Raw genomic sequence first — 18,582 nt, forward strand, 5'->3', positions numbered from 1 at the left:
ATATATGGATTTTATAAAAATTGAAAAATTGTAAATTTAAATTTAGGCTATATACTATAATTGCATAGTAGACATAAGACAAATTATATTGTATAATTATTAATTTCAATTCAGGAATCCGCTCCTGAGCACGAGTTCTATTGTTTCAGGGGCGAGCTAAAGTTTTTTTGTATATATTATATTTTATGTTACAATTATTAGTAAAATAATAAATAAATAAAAGCTTTTTACAGGGGTAATACTTCGCTTTTAAGATACCAGCGTAATATGACCACAAATATAGAACAAAATGTCCGACGGTTTACAAACTTACACGACATTATTAACAGTGTTTATTAGTAAATTTCAGGTCACTATACACAACTTCTTGTGTGTGTTAATTTTCAGTGAGGTAACCTAACAAAAAATCGAGCCTCTGGACTACGAAAATTACGTCTCACTATGAAACACTTCAAAACAGCTGAATAAAATATGATAATAATCCACAGCTATTACCCTCTTTCTGTTCATTGATCGATTATGATAAGGCACGCACTGTTTACGAATGTCGGAACCCCTCATTTCAAGTGCTGCGTAGCGCAGCTGGCGAGAGCTTTGTGTTTATAACCCATATGAAGGGTATAGGAAAACGAACAATGTCACATTTCCATTAAGGGTGAGATAATGATCTATTTCAGTATATTACTGCAAAATTTATTGGTGTTTGTACTTGAAATGAAGGAAATGATGAGTGTATCTGGTTTTAATTCTCCTTTACCACTTTTGGTAAAAATAACACTGAAGTTTGTAGTAATACAGTGAATTAGATAACGACATCAGCCTTAAAGGAATTGTGACATTGTTCGTTTTTCCCGTGTACCCTTCATATGCTATTACGAAAATACGAACAAATCTACAAATCTTCGTGTCGAAGATCTTCTGTTTGGTTTAAGTTGCAATTTGTCTGTTAACCATGTTATTAGTTTATCACAATGGAATGAAATTTCGAGAGAGGGCACAACGACCCAGCACTGATACCTATCAGGATCTATTGTGCTAACCCTGAACTAGTGCATCCCCAAATCCACATCGGCTAACTACAGTAAGGTTCGCTTCGTACTCAGGTTTCGAGCAGGCAACCCTCCTCGTCCCTAGACCAGCCTCCTCCATGCGTTGCCAGCCAGCGTTCGGAGATTGCTATGGAATGACGACGAAATGGAGGAATGGTGATGGAATATTGTAGATGCCTAATATGGGGAAACTGAAGAACCCCGAGAAAAAACCCAACTGCGATTTTGTTCGCCACAAGTGTCACTATAGATTTTTTTCAATAGTAACTCACTAGAGCAGCCGTGGCGAGAACGTGACTAGCGAGACATTGTGGCTAGCACTGATAGTTGTGCATTTCGTTTGCTTCAAAACTCCGCCAACCCCCACCCTCTCACTCACTGGAGTCAAACTCCGTTCCATTTGTATATGTCTCTGACCTGCGAGTGGTATATGTCTCTCTCGAAACCATGTACGAAAGTTCCAAGTAGGATGGGAGGACGCATTTTTTTGCTGTCAATATGATGGGAATATTAAATGTATAATTTGTTCACAAGTATTACTAAGAAAACGGTTGTATAATATAAAACGACATTATACTACATGTTACTGATGAAACATTAAAAGGTTAAGTGTTACTGTTATCATCATCATCATCATCATCATCATCTCTGTATGTCGACCTTTTTTCAACAGATGTACGAATAATGCGGTTAGCCCTTCAATTTGAACTCACTGATTTACTATGTGATGTCAAATGAAAGCTAGATGTAAGGACTTGACAAATGTTGGACTTTCAAATCTTTGCCAAAAAATAAATATCCGAAGCTTCGTTCTTTCGCTTGCTCTGTTGAAGCCATGTTCGCTACAACTTACGTTTGTGAAAAATTATTTTCAACAATTAAAATAGTAAAAACCAAATTTAGATCACGACTGACAGACAAATACCTTCGTGATCAACTACGACTGGCAGTAGGCCTAAGTGACATAATTCCTGATTTTGAAACTTTGTCGCAGAGACATTCTGAAGACAGTTAATTTTATGTTGTGATATTGTTCATTTATTTCTTCGTTACACGTACTAAACATTAGTTTGTAGCCTTGTACTGTATAACATTATATTTAAGTGCTTGACGTAAGGAAAATGAAAATCCGTTAATAAGTCCGACAGTTGTTTTACTTCCCCTTCGGGTGTCCGCCTCCTTCCATAGGTGCTATGCACGTTGCAGGTTACACAGTGGCTCGGCGCACGATTACATTTTCGCCACCGCTGCACTAGAGGTTTTGATTTAGCTAGAGAAAATAAAAAATGGGGTAGAATTTCATTGACTATTACACGATTAGAAGAAAGTATATAAAGAATAGAAACTACAATAAAATATTAACTGATTTACTAAAATTCTATTTCACTAATATTAGCTTCACCAAAACGTTTGAATGGAGCCGCCATTTTCAGTTGACTGTCTATGCTGTAAACAAATGACGTTCGCAAAGCATATTTTATAGTACCGTAAAGAATTTGCAGTTTGAAATGTTGGCAAAGAAACAAATGGTAGGGAGGTGATGAAAACAGAAGAAAGTATATAAAGATTAGAAGAAATAAAGTACTCTAATACAATAAAATAGATATTAATTCTGTAGTGCTCGGGAAAAGTGGCACAAGTCAAAAATATTAATTTTACAGGAGAAGGAAAAAGAACTGCCTTCACAATTGATTACTCATTCGAGCTTTCGTTCACGATTTTAATGTTTTGAAAATTAAACAGATTTATTATATTGCCTTATTAAACTTCATACATAAAAATCGTAGTAAATTCAAATTGTATCATCATAAATATGGAACTAAAAGATCCTATTTTATACGACAGCACAGCTCTTAGCCATAGCACCTACTTTGGTCCAAGATTATATAATAAATAATTGAAAAATAGCAAAATTTGGAAAATTTTAGTATCAGAAAATTAAAAAATAGCGTTAGGAATTTAATTTTTAAAGAATATATATTGGTGTAATATGTATATGTATTTGTATGATTTAAATTGTTCTTTTAAAGTTAATTTATTCCTGTAATTTTTTTTCTTGACCCACTTTATGTCAAATAATTATCTTTGTTTGAGTTTATCTTTGTGTTTAGATATCTCCCTGAGCACGAGTTTTTACTCCTTCAGGGAAGAACTAAGACTGTATTTTTGTACATGTTATTTTACTAACAATAAACAACTAAACACTGGTTTATGTCGATTTGACTTTATTCTGTATGAATTATTGTAATGGGAGAAATACTTATTTTTCTTTTCCCAAGCGAGCAGATGTTCCGTAAGTTGTCAATAAATTAATAAAAAATGTTTGTGAAAACTGACTTATGCCACTTTTCCCAAGCACTGCAGAATTGACTTACTAAAATTCTATTTCACTAATGTTACTTTCATCAAAACGTTCGAACGGAGCCGCCATTTTCAGTCGACTATCTATGTTAGAAACAAATCACGATCGCAAAGCATGTTTTATAATACCGTAAAGAATTTGCAGTTTGAAATGTTGACAAACAAACAAATGCTACGGAAGTTATAAAAATAAACAAATGCTACGGAAGTTATAAAAATAAACAAATGCTGGGGAAGTGATAAAATTGTGCGATAAGCAGCCATAATTGGTTTAAAGATGTCCTTTCGTACTTTTTTATTGGTAAAAAGTAGTATGACGTAGTAAAAGTGTGATAGTCATTGAAAAATCTCAGTATGACTGGGAATCGAATCCGGACTGCCTGCGTGACAGGCTGAAGATCTGACCACCCAGCTGCCGCAGGAATAGTTTATAAATACTTATAGTCTGATCTATATAACTCATTTGTAGCTGAACGAACACCGATACTTTAATAAATTAACTTTGTCACAAGCTGCCCGGGTTGAGTTCCGGTCCTACCTCTTGCCTGTAGGGACTTGAGAAACAACGAAAACACATACAGTTGTTGGCCCATGGAATAGAAACCCGAACTTCTCGAATAGTAAAAATCCAACCTTCCTTGCTTTTATTTTCTCTTCGGCGAAGTGTGTCGTTGCAGATAAGAAGATATAAGCATTCTGCTTGCAGAAAGAAGTTCTGTCGCTTGTACAATGGCACTGTAGTAACTTGACGCCATGGATTTAATGATTCTGTGTTGTGTTTCCGTCTGTGTCTGGCTGGAGTAGGAACGGAAATAAAGAGAGAAGCAAGGCTTTGTTTCTGACTGATCTTTCAAAACTGTAACAAATATTTACCACAAACGGTAACTATTATTGATAGATTCTCAATCATATTACATTTAATCAGTAGGCTATCCCATTATGTGTGAAAATGCGTCGAAATGTTATGAAATTTATTATTTCTTGGCCCAGTTGTACGACGGCGGAATAAATCTTGAAATAAATATGCGTGGAATAGCCTAACTATAGAATAAATGGAGTACCGTGTTGTATGACGTTCGTTTATTCGCCTAATTGAAACAGAGGTTGGCAATATTTTAGATGGTGTTTTGCTATATAAAGTACATTTAGAATAACATTCAGTAATTGTTGAAATGTATTTTCTGAATATATCGCTATTTTGTCTACAGAGTTTATTATATAGAAATTAGTTCATCAAAATAAATTAGAAATCAAAATTATAAGCTAGAAGATATGAATCGGGGATTGCAGAAACAGCACGTCATGAAAACTAATTTTTTCAGAAGACACAAAAAACAATATTACTGGTGGTAGACCACATTATTGGTTATAGTACTGGCTTCTTCAGACAGAAGCCTAATAGGTGTGTCGTTTTATACCAAATTTATTGGAATCTAATGAATTGTTAATGAAATAAATCAATATATATTAGCTAGACATGTGCTGTTTCTGCAAGGAATCAAAATTGTAGTATAATAATTTCAGTTCAACTGAAGTTAGTTATCAAATTAGGGATATAATATATGCATAGGCCTACTGTGTACTTAATACATAAGTTCAACATATAAATGAACTTATTTTCTACAATAGGCCACTGAAGAATATTATTGTAAAATTCTTGATATTCATGTGGTATGTAACGCATTAGTTTGCGTATATCGTCAAGCTTCTCTCTTTGAATTGACACGATTTTGTCTGGATATGCCAATAAAGAAGGTAAATATGGTATTCGCCTTTCCACTTACAAGCAAACATTCTCATGGGGGCAGATAAAAACATAATCTTTTTTCTTCCATCATTTTAATAATGTCAAAAGAAGTGCTTACACAAATTTTGGCCACTCGAATGCAATTACGAAGGCCGTAAAAATAAGTTTCCCTGGGGTCTTTTACAGAAAGAGAACAAAATTTCATGGAAAGTTTTATTGGAACAAATATAGCAATTGTTGAGTTATTTTTCAACATATTCATCACCAGAATTGAGACATTTGTCATTCAGTGGGATCAGTTTGTATCCTTGTGTCGTAGATTTCTGCCGTCTGGAATCGGAACTAATGTGTCGGCACATGTCTTTGACATGAGTTGTTTCTGAGCGCTTCCAGGATTTCACAGGTCTCCAAATGTGAGACGGCTGTACTGACATATGTGGTTTCTGCACGGAATTATAGCCCTATATCAACAGTTCATGAAACTCATATAAACTCATTTCGTCACAAATAGTGACGTGCTTTTTCTGCAATTCCTGATTCATATACTTAAGCTAGTTTTGAAAGTGAATGACTATAAGAACGTGCTAGAAAAGAAAAACTGATGCCACAACTTCTAAACAACAGGCAAGAGCATGGGAGTATATAGCTTAGGCTATAGCTTTAGGGCCCTTACACACGAGCGACTTTTACCCGCCAAGGTCGACTGCAAAAAGCATCGGTCTGCCGCCGACATGAGCGGTTTTTCGACTGCAGAAGCAGTCGACATGAGCGACTCTGCAGTCGATACGGGCTTTGTGTGTCGTCGGTTCCGGCGGCAGTTGAACTGCAAAAGGTGTGTCATTTTTCACTCGTAATATAATAATGCACGTCGAGGAAGAACTAATTTTTATTATTTCTTCTCCTTCCTAGAAAAAGACGTGTTAAACGCAGAAAATATTGGAAACATCGGATTGTCTTTCAATGAGCGCAGTATGGCCAATTTCACTGCCTTTTTCGTGCCTATGAAGATAATTTTCTTCACTACTTCAGAATATCAGGGCTATCATTCGATCATCTGTTGGAAAAAAGTGACAGACGATGCAGACCTAGGAAAATGTTTTCTGAATCTTCTGAGAGGTCTGAGAGAATGAAAGCTAGAAACATACTGCAGGCCACCGGCGTCATTCGGCTAAGGTGCTCCCCTGTCGATCCGGAGTTGCACTCGGGTGTGGGTTCGATTCCCGCTTGGACTGATAACCTGGTTGGGTTTTTCCGAGGTTTTTCTCAACTGTAAGGCGAATGTCAGGTAATCTATGGCGAATCCTCGGTCTCATGTCGTCAAATAATATCTTACTATCACCAATCCTATCGACTCTAAATTATCTAGTGGTTGATACAGCGTCGTTAAGTTACTACACACACTGCAGTCTCAAAAAAAGGAGTAACCTCTTTCTTACACAGATAAGCTTGACAGATCAGGGAAAGAAAGATGCTGCTAATTTTGTGAACGAAATTACAATTACTACACCGAAACGTGCCACAAAATAAAAAGAGCGTACATGTCAGCTGTTATAAAGCCTATTCCACTAACTCCTGAGAAAGCTTTGCCTCTTGTTACAAAATAAATATTTTACCTCTAACTGCTGTACAAAGTTTGATCATAATCTTATAGATAGAAGGAAACTTATTAAATTTGTCTAAATTCACCCCTATAATGGGATAGTTTCCTTTGCACAAATATAAAATGGAGCTTGTACACAAAACAAATATGTTACCCTTAACTACCGTACAATTTTGATGAAAATCTGTTTCATATGAGGAAAGGTATTAATTGTATCTAAATTCACCCCTACAATGGGACAGTTTCTTTTACACAAGTATAATGAGAGTTTGTATACAAAACAAATATACTGCCTATAACTACTGTGCAAATTTTAATGAAAATCTGTTAGATAGGGGAAAAGTTATTAATTTCCTGCAAATTCACCCCTTTCTCTCAAACGTAACAAGAATTGCTATACAAAACAAATACACTACCTGTAACTACTGTACAAAATTTCATGAAAATCTGTTAAATAGGAGAAAAGTTAATAATACGAGTAGTTGTTAATTTTTCTATAAATTCAGCACCTATAAGGGGTAGTTTCCTTTATACAAACGTAATCGGAGTTTGTATACAAAACAAATATACAACCTATAACTACTGTACAACGTTTCATGAAAATCTGATAGATAGAAGAAAACTTAGTAAGTGTTCTCTAAATACATCCCCCGTAAGTGTAGTTCCCCTTGTACCAACGTAATCAGTTTGTATACAAAACAAATATACTACCCGAAACTATTGCGCAAAGTTTTATGAAAATCTGTTACATAGGAGAAAGTTAATAATTTTCTCTAGATGCAACACATAAGGGGTAGTTTCCCTTATAAAAACGTTATCAAAGTTTGTATAAAAGACAAATATACTACGTGTAACTACTGTACAAAGTTTCATGAATATCTATTAAGTAGGAGAAAAGTTATTTTCTCTAAACGCTCTCTTTATAGCGGGTAGTTTCGTTTATACAAACGTAATCAGAGTTTGTATACAAAAAATGTACTACTTGTAACTACTGTACAAAGTTACATGATAATCTGTTAAATAGGAGAAAAGATATTAATTATATCCAGCTAAATGTAATGTTTTGAACCATTGCGTGTCGCCGACATTGGCGGCTAAAAGCCGTCCGTGTGTAAGCAGAAAACGCTGCCGCCCGTCGCGGGGACCGGCTGCAAGACAGCGGCTGCAGTCGGTCTGCCGTCGGGGTCAGCGCTCGTGTGTAAAGCAACCGGCGTTTTCCATTTAAATACATTACCGACTGCATCCCCGCTAAGGTCAAGTGTTTTTTGCAGTCGACCTTGGCGGCTAAAAGTCGCTCGTGTGTAAGGGCCCTTAATGTCAAGATGCACAACGTAATATTGAAGTTATCATATTATAATATTGTCTTATGAATTTGCTTAATTTTTTTTAAATTTTTTTTTAAATGCCACCAGGTTGCCATTCTAAATTTCTGGTCTCTCCTGGCAATGGCTTATTTGTAACCCGCCTTGAAGGCGAAGTTACCCTGCCTCGATGATCGGATGACTACATATGTGTGTATAGCGCCAGGAGAGATCTTAAACCTAAACTAATTTCCAGACCATGGACGAACACAGGAACAATTCTCTTCAAGGAAAAATTCCTGTGATTTTACCAGGAATCGAGCCCGGGACCTCATGAACTGTAACCAGAAGCTCTGACCACTTGACTACGAGGCTGGTAAAAATTTAATATTAATTATTTAAAAAACTAAAATTTCTTTACAATGATGAAAATATGAACTAACCTGTCTGTCATATGTTCTAAATCATCATTGATTAATCTATCTGTCTGTCTGTCCGTCCGTCCGTCCGTCCGTCCGCCCGCCAGCCTATCTATCTATCTATCTATCTATCTATCTATCTATCTATCTATCTATCTATCTATCTATCTGTCTGTCTGTCTGTCTATATCTATCTATCTATTACTCTGTCTCTCTGTCTATCTATCTATCTATCTATCTATCTATCTATCTATCTATCTATCTATCTATCTATCTATCTATCTATTACTCTGTCTCTCTGTCTGTCTCTCTATCTATCTATCTATCTATCTATCTATCTATCTATCTATCTATTACTCTGTCTCTCTATCTATCTATCTATCTATCTATCTATCTATCTATCTATCTATCTATCTATCTATCTATCTATCTATCTATCTATCTATCTATCTATCTATCTATCTATCTATCTATCTATCTATCTATCTATCTATCTATCTATCTATCTATCTATCTATCTATCTATCTATCTATCTATCTATCTATCTATCTATCTATCTATCTATCTATCTATCTATCTATCTATCTATCTATCTATCTATCTATCTATCTATCTATCTATCTATCTATCTATCTATCTATCTATCTATCTATCTATCTATCTATCTATCTATCTATCTATCTATCTATCTATCTATCTATCTATCTATCTATCTATCTATCTATCTATCTATCTATCTATCTATCTATCTATCTATCTATCTATCTATCTATCTATCTATCTATCTATCTATCTATCTATCTATCTATCTATCTATCTATCTATCTATCTATCTATCTATCTATCTATCTATCTATCTATCTATCTATCTATCTATCTATCTATCTATCTATCTATCTATCTATCTATCTATCTATCTATCTATCTATCTATCTATCTATCTATCTATCTATCTATCTATCTATCTATCTATCTATCTATCTATCTATCTATCTATCTATCTATCTATCTATCTATCTATCTATCTATCTATCTATCTATCTATCTATCTATCTATCTATCTATCTATCTATCTATCTATCTATCTATCTATCTATCTATCTATCTATCTATCTATCTATCTATCTATCTATCTATCTATCTATCTATCTATCTATCTATCTATCTATCTATCTATCTATCTATCTATCTATCTATCTATCTATCTATCTATCTATCTATCTATCTATCTATCTATCTATCTATCTATCTATCTATCTATCTATCTATCTATCTATCTATCTATCTATCTATCTATCTATCTATCTATCTATCTATCTATCTATCTATCTATCTATCTATCTATCTATCTATCTATCTATCTATCTATCTATCTATCTATCTATCTATCTATCTATCTATCTATCTATCTATCTATCTATCTATCTATCTATCTATCTATCTATCTATCTATCTATCTATCTATCTATCTATCTATCTATCTATCTATCTATCTATCTATCTATCTATCTATCTATCTATCTATCTATCTATCTATCTATCTATCTATCTATCTATCTATCTATCTATCTATCTATCTATCTATCTATCTATCTATCTATCTATCTATCTATCTATCTATCTATCTATCTATCTATCTATCTATCTATCTATCTATCTATCTATCTATCTATCTATCTATCTATCTATCTATCTATCTATCTATCTATCTATCTATCTATCTATCTATCTATCTATCTATCTATCTATCTATCTATCTATCTATCTATCTATCTATCTATCTATCTATCTATCTATCTATCTATCTATCTATCTATCTATCTATCTATCTATCTATCTATCTATCTATCTATCTATCTATCTATCTATCTATCTATCTATCTATCTATCTATCTATCTATCTATCTATCTATCTATCTATCTATCTATCTATCTATCTATCTATCTATCTATCTATCTATCTATCTATCTATCTATCTATCTATCTATCTATCTATCTATCTATCTATCTATCTATCTATCTATCTATCTATCTATCTATCTATCTATCTATCTATCTATCTATCTATCTATCTATCTATCTATCTATCTATCTATCTATCTATCTATCTATCTATCTATCTATCTATCTATCTATCTATCTATCTATCTATCTATCTATCTATCTATCTATCTATCTATCTATCTATCTATCTATCTATCTATCTATCTATCTATCTATCTATCTATCTATCTATCTATCTATCTATCTATCTATCTATCTATCTATCTATCTATCTATCTATCTATCTATCTATCTATCTATCTATCTATCTATCTATCTATCTATCTATCTATCTATCTATCTATCTATCTATCTATCTATCTATCTATCTATCTATCTATCTATCTATCTATCTATCTATCTATCTATCTATCTATCTATCTATCTATCTATCTATCTATCTATCTATCTATCTATCTATCTATCTATCTATCTATCTATCTATCTATCTATCTATCTATCTATCTATCTATCTATCTATCTATCTATCTATCTATCTATCTATCTATCTATCTATCTATCTATCTATCTATCTATCTATCTATCTATCTATCTATCTATCTATCTATCTATCTATCTATCTATCTATCTATCTATCTATCTATCTATCTATCTATCTATCTATCTATCTATCTATCTATCTATCTATCTATCTATCTATCTATCTATCTATCTATCTATCTATCTATCTATCTATCTATCTATCTATCTATCTATCTATCTATCTATCTATCTATCTATCTATCTATCTATCTATCTATCTATCTATCTATCTATCTATCTATCTATCTATCTATCTATCTATCTATCTATCTATCTATCTATCTATCTATCTATCTATCTATCTATCTATCTATCTATCTATCTATCTATCTATCTATCTATCTATCTATCTATCTATCTATCTATCTATCTATCTATCTATCTATCTATCTATCTATCTATCTATCTATCTATCTATCTATCTATCTATCTATCTATCTATCTATCTATCTATCTATCTATCTATCTATCTATCTATCTATCTATCTATCTATCTATCTATCTATCTATCTATCTATCTATCTATCTATCTATCTATCTATCTATCTATCTATCTATCTATCTATCTATCTATCTATCTATCTATCTATCTATCTATCTATCTATCTATCTATCTATCTATCTATCTATCTATCTATCTATCTATCTATCTATCTATCTATCTATCTATCTATCTATCTATCTATCTATCTATCTATCTATCTATCTATCTATCTATCTATCTATCTATCTATCTATCTATCTATCTATCTATCTATCTATCTATCTATCTATCTATCTATCTATCTATCTATCTATCTATCTATCTATCTATCTATCTATCTATCTATCTATCTATCTATCTATCTATCTATCTATCTATCTATCTATCTATCTATCTATCTATCTATCTATCTATCTATCTATCTATCTATCTATCTATCTATCTATCTATCTATCTATCTATCTATCTATCTATCTATCTATCTATCTATCTATCTATCTATCTATCTATCTATCTATCTATCTATCTATCTATCTATCTATCTATCTATCTATCTATCTATCTATCTATCTATCTATCTATCTATCTATCTATCTATCTATCTATCTATCTATCTATCTATCTATCTATCTATCTATCTATCTATCTATCTATCTATCTATCTATCTATCTATCTATCTATCTATCTATCTATCTATCTATCTATCTATCTATCTATCTATCTATCTATCTATCTATCTATCTATCTATCTATCTATCTATCTATCTATCTATCTATCTATCTATCTATCTATCTATCTATCTATCTATCTATCTATCTATCTATCTATCTATCTATCTATCTATCTATCTATCTATCTATCTATCTATCTATCTATCTATCTATCTATCTATCTATCTATCTATCTATCTATCTATCTATCTATCTATCTATCTATCTATCTATCTATCTATCTATCTATCTATCTATCTATCTATCTATCTATCTATCTATCTATCTATCTATCTATCTATCTATCTATCTATCTATCTATCTATCTATCTATCTATCTATCTATCTATCTATCTATCTATCTATCTATCTATCTATCTATCTATCTATCTATCTATCTATCTATCTATCTATCTATCTATCTATCTATCTATCTATCTATCTATCTATCTATCTATCTATCTATCTATCTATCTATCTATCTATCTATCTATCTATCTATCTATCTATCTATCTATCTATCTATCTATCTATCTATCTATCTATCTATCTATCTATCTATCTATCTATCTATCTATCTATCTATCTATCTATCTATCTATCTATCTATCTATCTATCTATCTATCTATCTATCTATCTATCTATCTATCTATCTATCTATCTATCTATCTATCTATCTATCTATCTATCTATCTATCTATCTATCTATCTATCTATCTATCTATCTATCTATCTATCTATCTATCTATCTATCTATCTATCTATCTATCTATCTATCTATCTATCTATCTATCTATCTATCTATCTATCTATCTATCTATCTATCTATCTATCTATCTATCTATCTATCTATCTATCTATCTATCTATCTATCTATCTATCTATCTATCTATCTATCTATCTATCTATCTATCTATCTATCTATCTATCTATCTATCTATCTATCTATCTATCTATCTATCTATCTATCTATCTATCTATCTATCTATCTATCTATCTATCTATCTATCTATCTATCTATCTATCTATCTATCTATCTATCTATCTATCTATCTATCTATCTATCTATCTATCTATCTATCTATCTATCTATCTATCTATCTATCTATCTATCTATCTATCTATCTATCTATCTATCTATCTATCTATCTATCTATCTATCTATCTATCTATCTATCTATCTATCTATCTATCTATCTATCTATCTATCTATCTATCTATCTATCTATCTATCTATCTATCTATCTATCTATCTATCTATCTATCTATCTATCTATCTATCTATCTATCTATCTATCTATCTATCTATCTATCTATCTATCTATCTATCTATCTATCTATCTATCTATCTATCTATCTATCTATCTATCTATCTATCTATCTATCTATCTATCTATCTATCTATCTATCTATCTATCTATCTATCTATCTATCTATCTATCTATCTATCTATCTATCTATCTATCTATCTATCTATCTATCTATCTATCTATCTATCTATCTATCTATCTATCTATCTATCTATCTATCTATCTATCTATCTATCTATCTATCTATCTATCTATCTATCTATCTATCTATCTATCTATCTATCTATCTATCTATCTATCTATCTATCTATCTATCTATCTATCTATCTATCTATCTATCTATCTATCTATCTATCTATCTATCTATCTATCTATCTATCTATCTATCTATCTATCTATCTATCTATCTATCTATCTATCTATCTATCTATCTATCTATCTATCTATCTATCTATCTATCTATCTATCTATCTATCTATCTATCTATCTATCTATCTATCTATCTATCTATCTATCTATCTATCTATCTATCTATCTATCTATCTATCTATCTATCTATCTATCTATCTATCTATCTATCTATCTATCTATCTATCTATCTATCTATCTATCTATCTATCTATCTATCTATCTATCTATCTATCTATCTATCTATCTATCTATCTATCTATCTATCTATCTATCTATCTATCTATCTATCTATCTATCTATCTATCTATCTATCTATCTATCTATCTATCTATCTATCTATCTATCTATCTATCTATCTATCTATCTATCTATCTATCTATCTATCTATCTATCTATCTATCTATCTATCTATCTATCTATCTATCTATCTATCTATCTATCTATCTATCTATCTATCTATCTATCTATCTATCTATCTATCTATCTATCTATCTATCTATCTATCTATCTATCTATCTATCTATCTATCTATCTATCTATCTATCTATCTATCTATCTATCTATCTATCTATCTATCTATCTATCTATCTATCTATCTATCTATCTATCTATCTATCTATCTATCTATCTATCTATCTATCTATCTATCTATCTATCTATCTATCTATCTATCTATCTATCTATCTATCTATCTATCTATCTATCTATCTATCTATCTATCTATCTATCTATCTATCTATCTATCTATCTATCTATCTATCTATCTATCTATCTATCTATCTATCTATCTATCTATCTATCTATCTATCTATCTATCTATCTATCTATCTATCTATCTATCTATCTATCTATCTATCTATCTATCTATCTATCTATCTATCTATCTATCTATCTATCTATCTATCTATCTATCTATCTATCTATCTATCTATCTATCTATCTATCTATCTATCTATCTATCTATCTATCTATCTATCTATCTATCTATCTATCTATCTATCTATCTATCTATCTATCTATCTATCTATCTATCTATCTATCTATCTATCTATCTATCTATCTATCTATCTATCTATCTATCTATCTATCTATCTATCTATCTATCTATCTATCTATCTATCTATCTATCTATCTATCTATCTATCTATCTATCTATCTATCTATCTATCTATCTATCTATCTATCTATCTATCTATCTATCTATCTATCTATCTATCTATCTATCTATCTATCTATCTATCTATCTATCTATCTATCTATCTATCTATCTATCTATCTATCTATCTATCTATCTATCTATCTATCTATCTATCTATCTATCTATCTATCTATCTATCTATCTATCTATCTATCTATCTATCTATCTATCTATCTATCTATCTATCTATCTATCTATCTATCTATCTATCTATCTATCTATCTATCTATCTATCTATCTATCTATCTATCTATCTATCTATCTATCTATCTATCTATCTATCTATCTATCTATCTATCTATCTATCTATCTATCTATCTATCTATCTATCTATCTATCTATCTATCTATCTATCTATCTATCTATCTATCTATCTATCTATCTATCTATCTATCTATCTATCTATCTATCTATCTATCTATCTATCTATCTATCTATCTATCTATCTATCTATCTATCTATCTATCTATCTATCTATCTATCTATCTATCTATCTATCTATCTATCTATCTATCTATCTATCTATCTATCTATCTATCTATCTATCTATCTATCTATCTATCTATCTATCTATCTATCTATCTATCTATCTATCTATCTATCTATCTATCTATCTATCTATCTATCTATCTATCTATCTATCTATCTATCTATCTATCTATCTATCTATCTATCTATCTATCTATCTATCTATCTATCTATCTATCTATCTATCTATCTATCTATCTATCTATCTATCTATCTATCTATCTATCTATCTATCTATCTATCTATCTATCTATCTATCTATCTATCTATCTATCTATCTATCTATCTATCTATCTATCTATCTATCTATCTATCTATCTATCTATCTATCTATCTATCTATCTATCTATCTATCTATCTATCTATCTATCTATCTATCTATCTATCTATCTATCTATCTATCTATCTATCTATCTATCTATCTATCTATCTATCTATCTATCTATCTATCTATCTATCTATCTATCTATCTATCTATCTATCTATCTATCTATCTATCTATCTATCTATCTATCTATCTATCTATCTATCTATCTATCTATCTATCTATCTATCTATCTATCTATCTATCTATCTATCTATCTATCTATCTATCTATCTATCTATCTATCTATCTATCTATCTATCTATCTATCTATCTATCTATCTATCTATCTATCTATCTATCTATCTATCTATCTATCTATCTATCTATCTATCTATCTATCTATCTATCTATCTATCTATCTATCTATCTATCTATCTATCTATCTATCTATCTATCTATCTATCTATCTATCTATCTATCTATCTATCTATCTATCTATCTATCTATCTATCTATCTATCTATCTATCTATCTATCTATCTATCTATCTATCTATCTATCTATCTATCTATCTATCTATCTATCTATCTATCTATCTATCTATCTATCTATCTATCTATCTATCTATCTATCTATCTATCTATCTATCTATCTATCTATCTATCTATCTATCTATCTATCTATCTATCTATCTATCTATCTATCTATCTATCTATCTATCTATCTATCTATCTATCTATCTATCTATCTATCTATCTATCTATCTATCTATCTATCTATCTATCTATCTATCTATCTATCTATCTATCTATCTATCTATCTATCTATCTATCTATCTATCTATCTATCTATCTATCTATCTATCTATCTATCTATCTATCTATCTATCTATCTATCTATCTATCTATCTATCTATCTATCTATCTATCTATCTATCTATCTATCTATCTATCTATCTATCTATCTATCTATCTATCTATCTATCTATCTATCTATCTATCTATCTATCTATCTATCTATCTATCTATCTATCTATCTATCTATCTATCTATCTATCTATCTATCTATCTATCTATCTATCTATCTATCTATCTATCTATCTATCTATCTATCTATCTATCTATCTATCTATCTATCTATCTATCTATCTATCTATCTATCTATCTATCTATCTATCTATCTATCTATCTATCTATCTATCTATCTATCTATCTCTGTCTGTCTGTCTGTCTGTCTGTCTGTCTGTCTGTCTGTTTAAGATATTTCACTACAATCAGTAGATAAGTACATTTTCTTTCTATACAGAAGGTAGTGGGGGCCTCAAATTTTAACACGTTTATCATAACAAAATGGATAATACATTAAAACTAGATACCCGTGAGTGTATTCCTATATATTCTCCATATTTAGATTATATATTCACAGTAATGATTTTAGCTCCACAATCACAGTGAGGCGCGTGCCATTCCTGCAGTTATGTTCTACTTATGTGGTCCTTCCAAGGATGGTGTTATTGTAATCAAACTTTCATTTTGAGGGATGTGCCACACATTTATCACTTCAGTGTTTTCTATTATGACATAACTAATTTTTTTAATATAAATTGTGAGGAAAATTTTACAAGTATAAAGTAATGGGGAAGATGACTACTAATTTTTCCTTTAATTTAATTCAGTGTTAAAAGTGTTTTCAATAATATTTTGTTCTCAGTGTTGTTGTAAGCTTCAGATTAAGGAAATTCATTGAATATAGTTCCACTTCTCTTTCGCGTTTTCTTTGTGAGACTGCTTATTACACGATCTGATGACACCAAAAGCATATTCAGCATTAGACGACAAGCCACTTAAGGAAACTTTTTCTATATTTTGTTCATATAAAACAAATTTCTCTCTAGCCACTTTTTTTTTGTGACTGGAATTTACTCAGGATTCGGTGACAAGCAAGCAAAATTAACAATCTTAACAGTATCTTTAAACGGATTATCTGTAAGTTTTCAAATCATTATTGTACAGTAAACAGTTAAATAGTTCATCACTTCTTTCTACTTTGTCATCTGAATGGCGCCAAACATGAAAAAGATCGTTCCGCGATATCTCTTCTGAGAGTACTAAAACCTGAAAAAAAAGGCAAAGTTGCATAAAGTAGCAGCTGGTTTTTATATAGAAGAAAGAATAAGGTTTTGGCTTCAGTCTTCTGAAAAAATTTTGACCAATCGCGACAGTTCTAAATTTCTGGGTGTAAAAATTCTCAAAACTAGAAGTTAAAAAATAGCAATAATTTCTCACTTTTCAAGCAAATTTCACTTTAAAGTAGTAAGTTGTGTGGGATTTTTAAAATATCACAAACATAGCGCATATCTTGGTATCCCATATTCACCAGTAACCGATGAAAAACGTCGGAAAAAACACGTCCTTTCAAGCACAGTTATCGAACATAAATTATAAGCTCGGCTTCAGGCCGGGGATGCGATAAGAAACGCCATACTTCTGACTTCTTTTGCGACACAAGGGCTACACAAGTAAGCATAACTATAGCAAATCTGGTGTCCTTGGATATTATAGTAATTA

This window comes from Periplaneta americana, chromosome 4 (genome assembly GCF_040183065.1).
Source record: "Periplaneta americana isolate PAMFEO1 chromosome 4, P.americana_PAMFEO1_priV1, whole genome shotgun sequence".
Lineage (NCBI taxonomy): Eukaryota > Metazoa > Arthropoda > Insecta > Blattodea > Blattidae > Periplaneta > Periplaneta americana.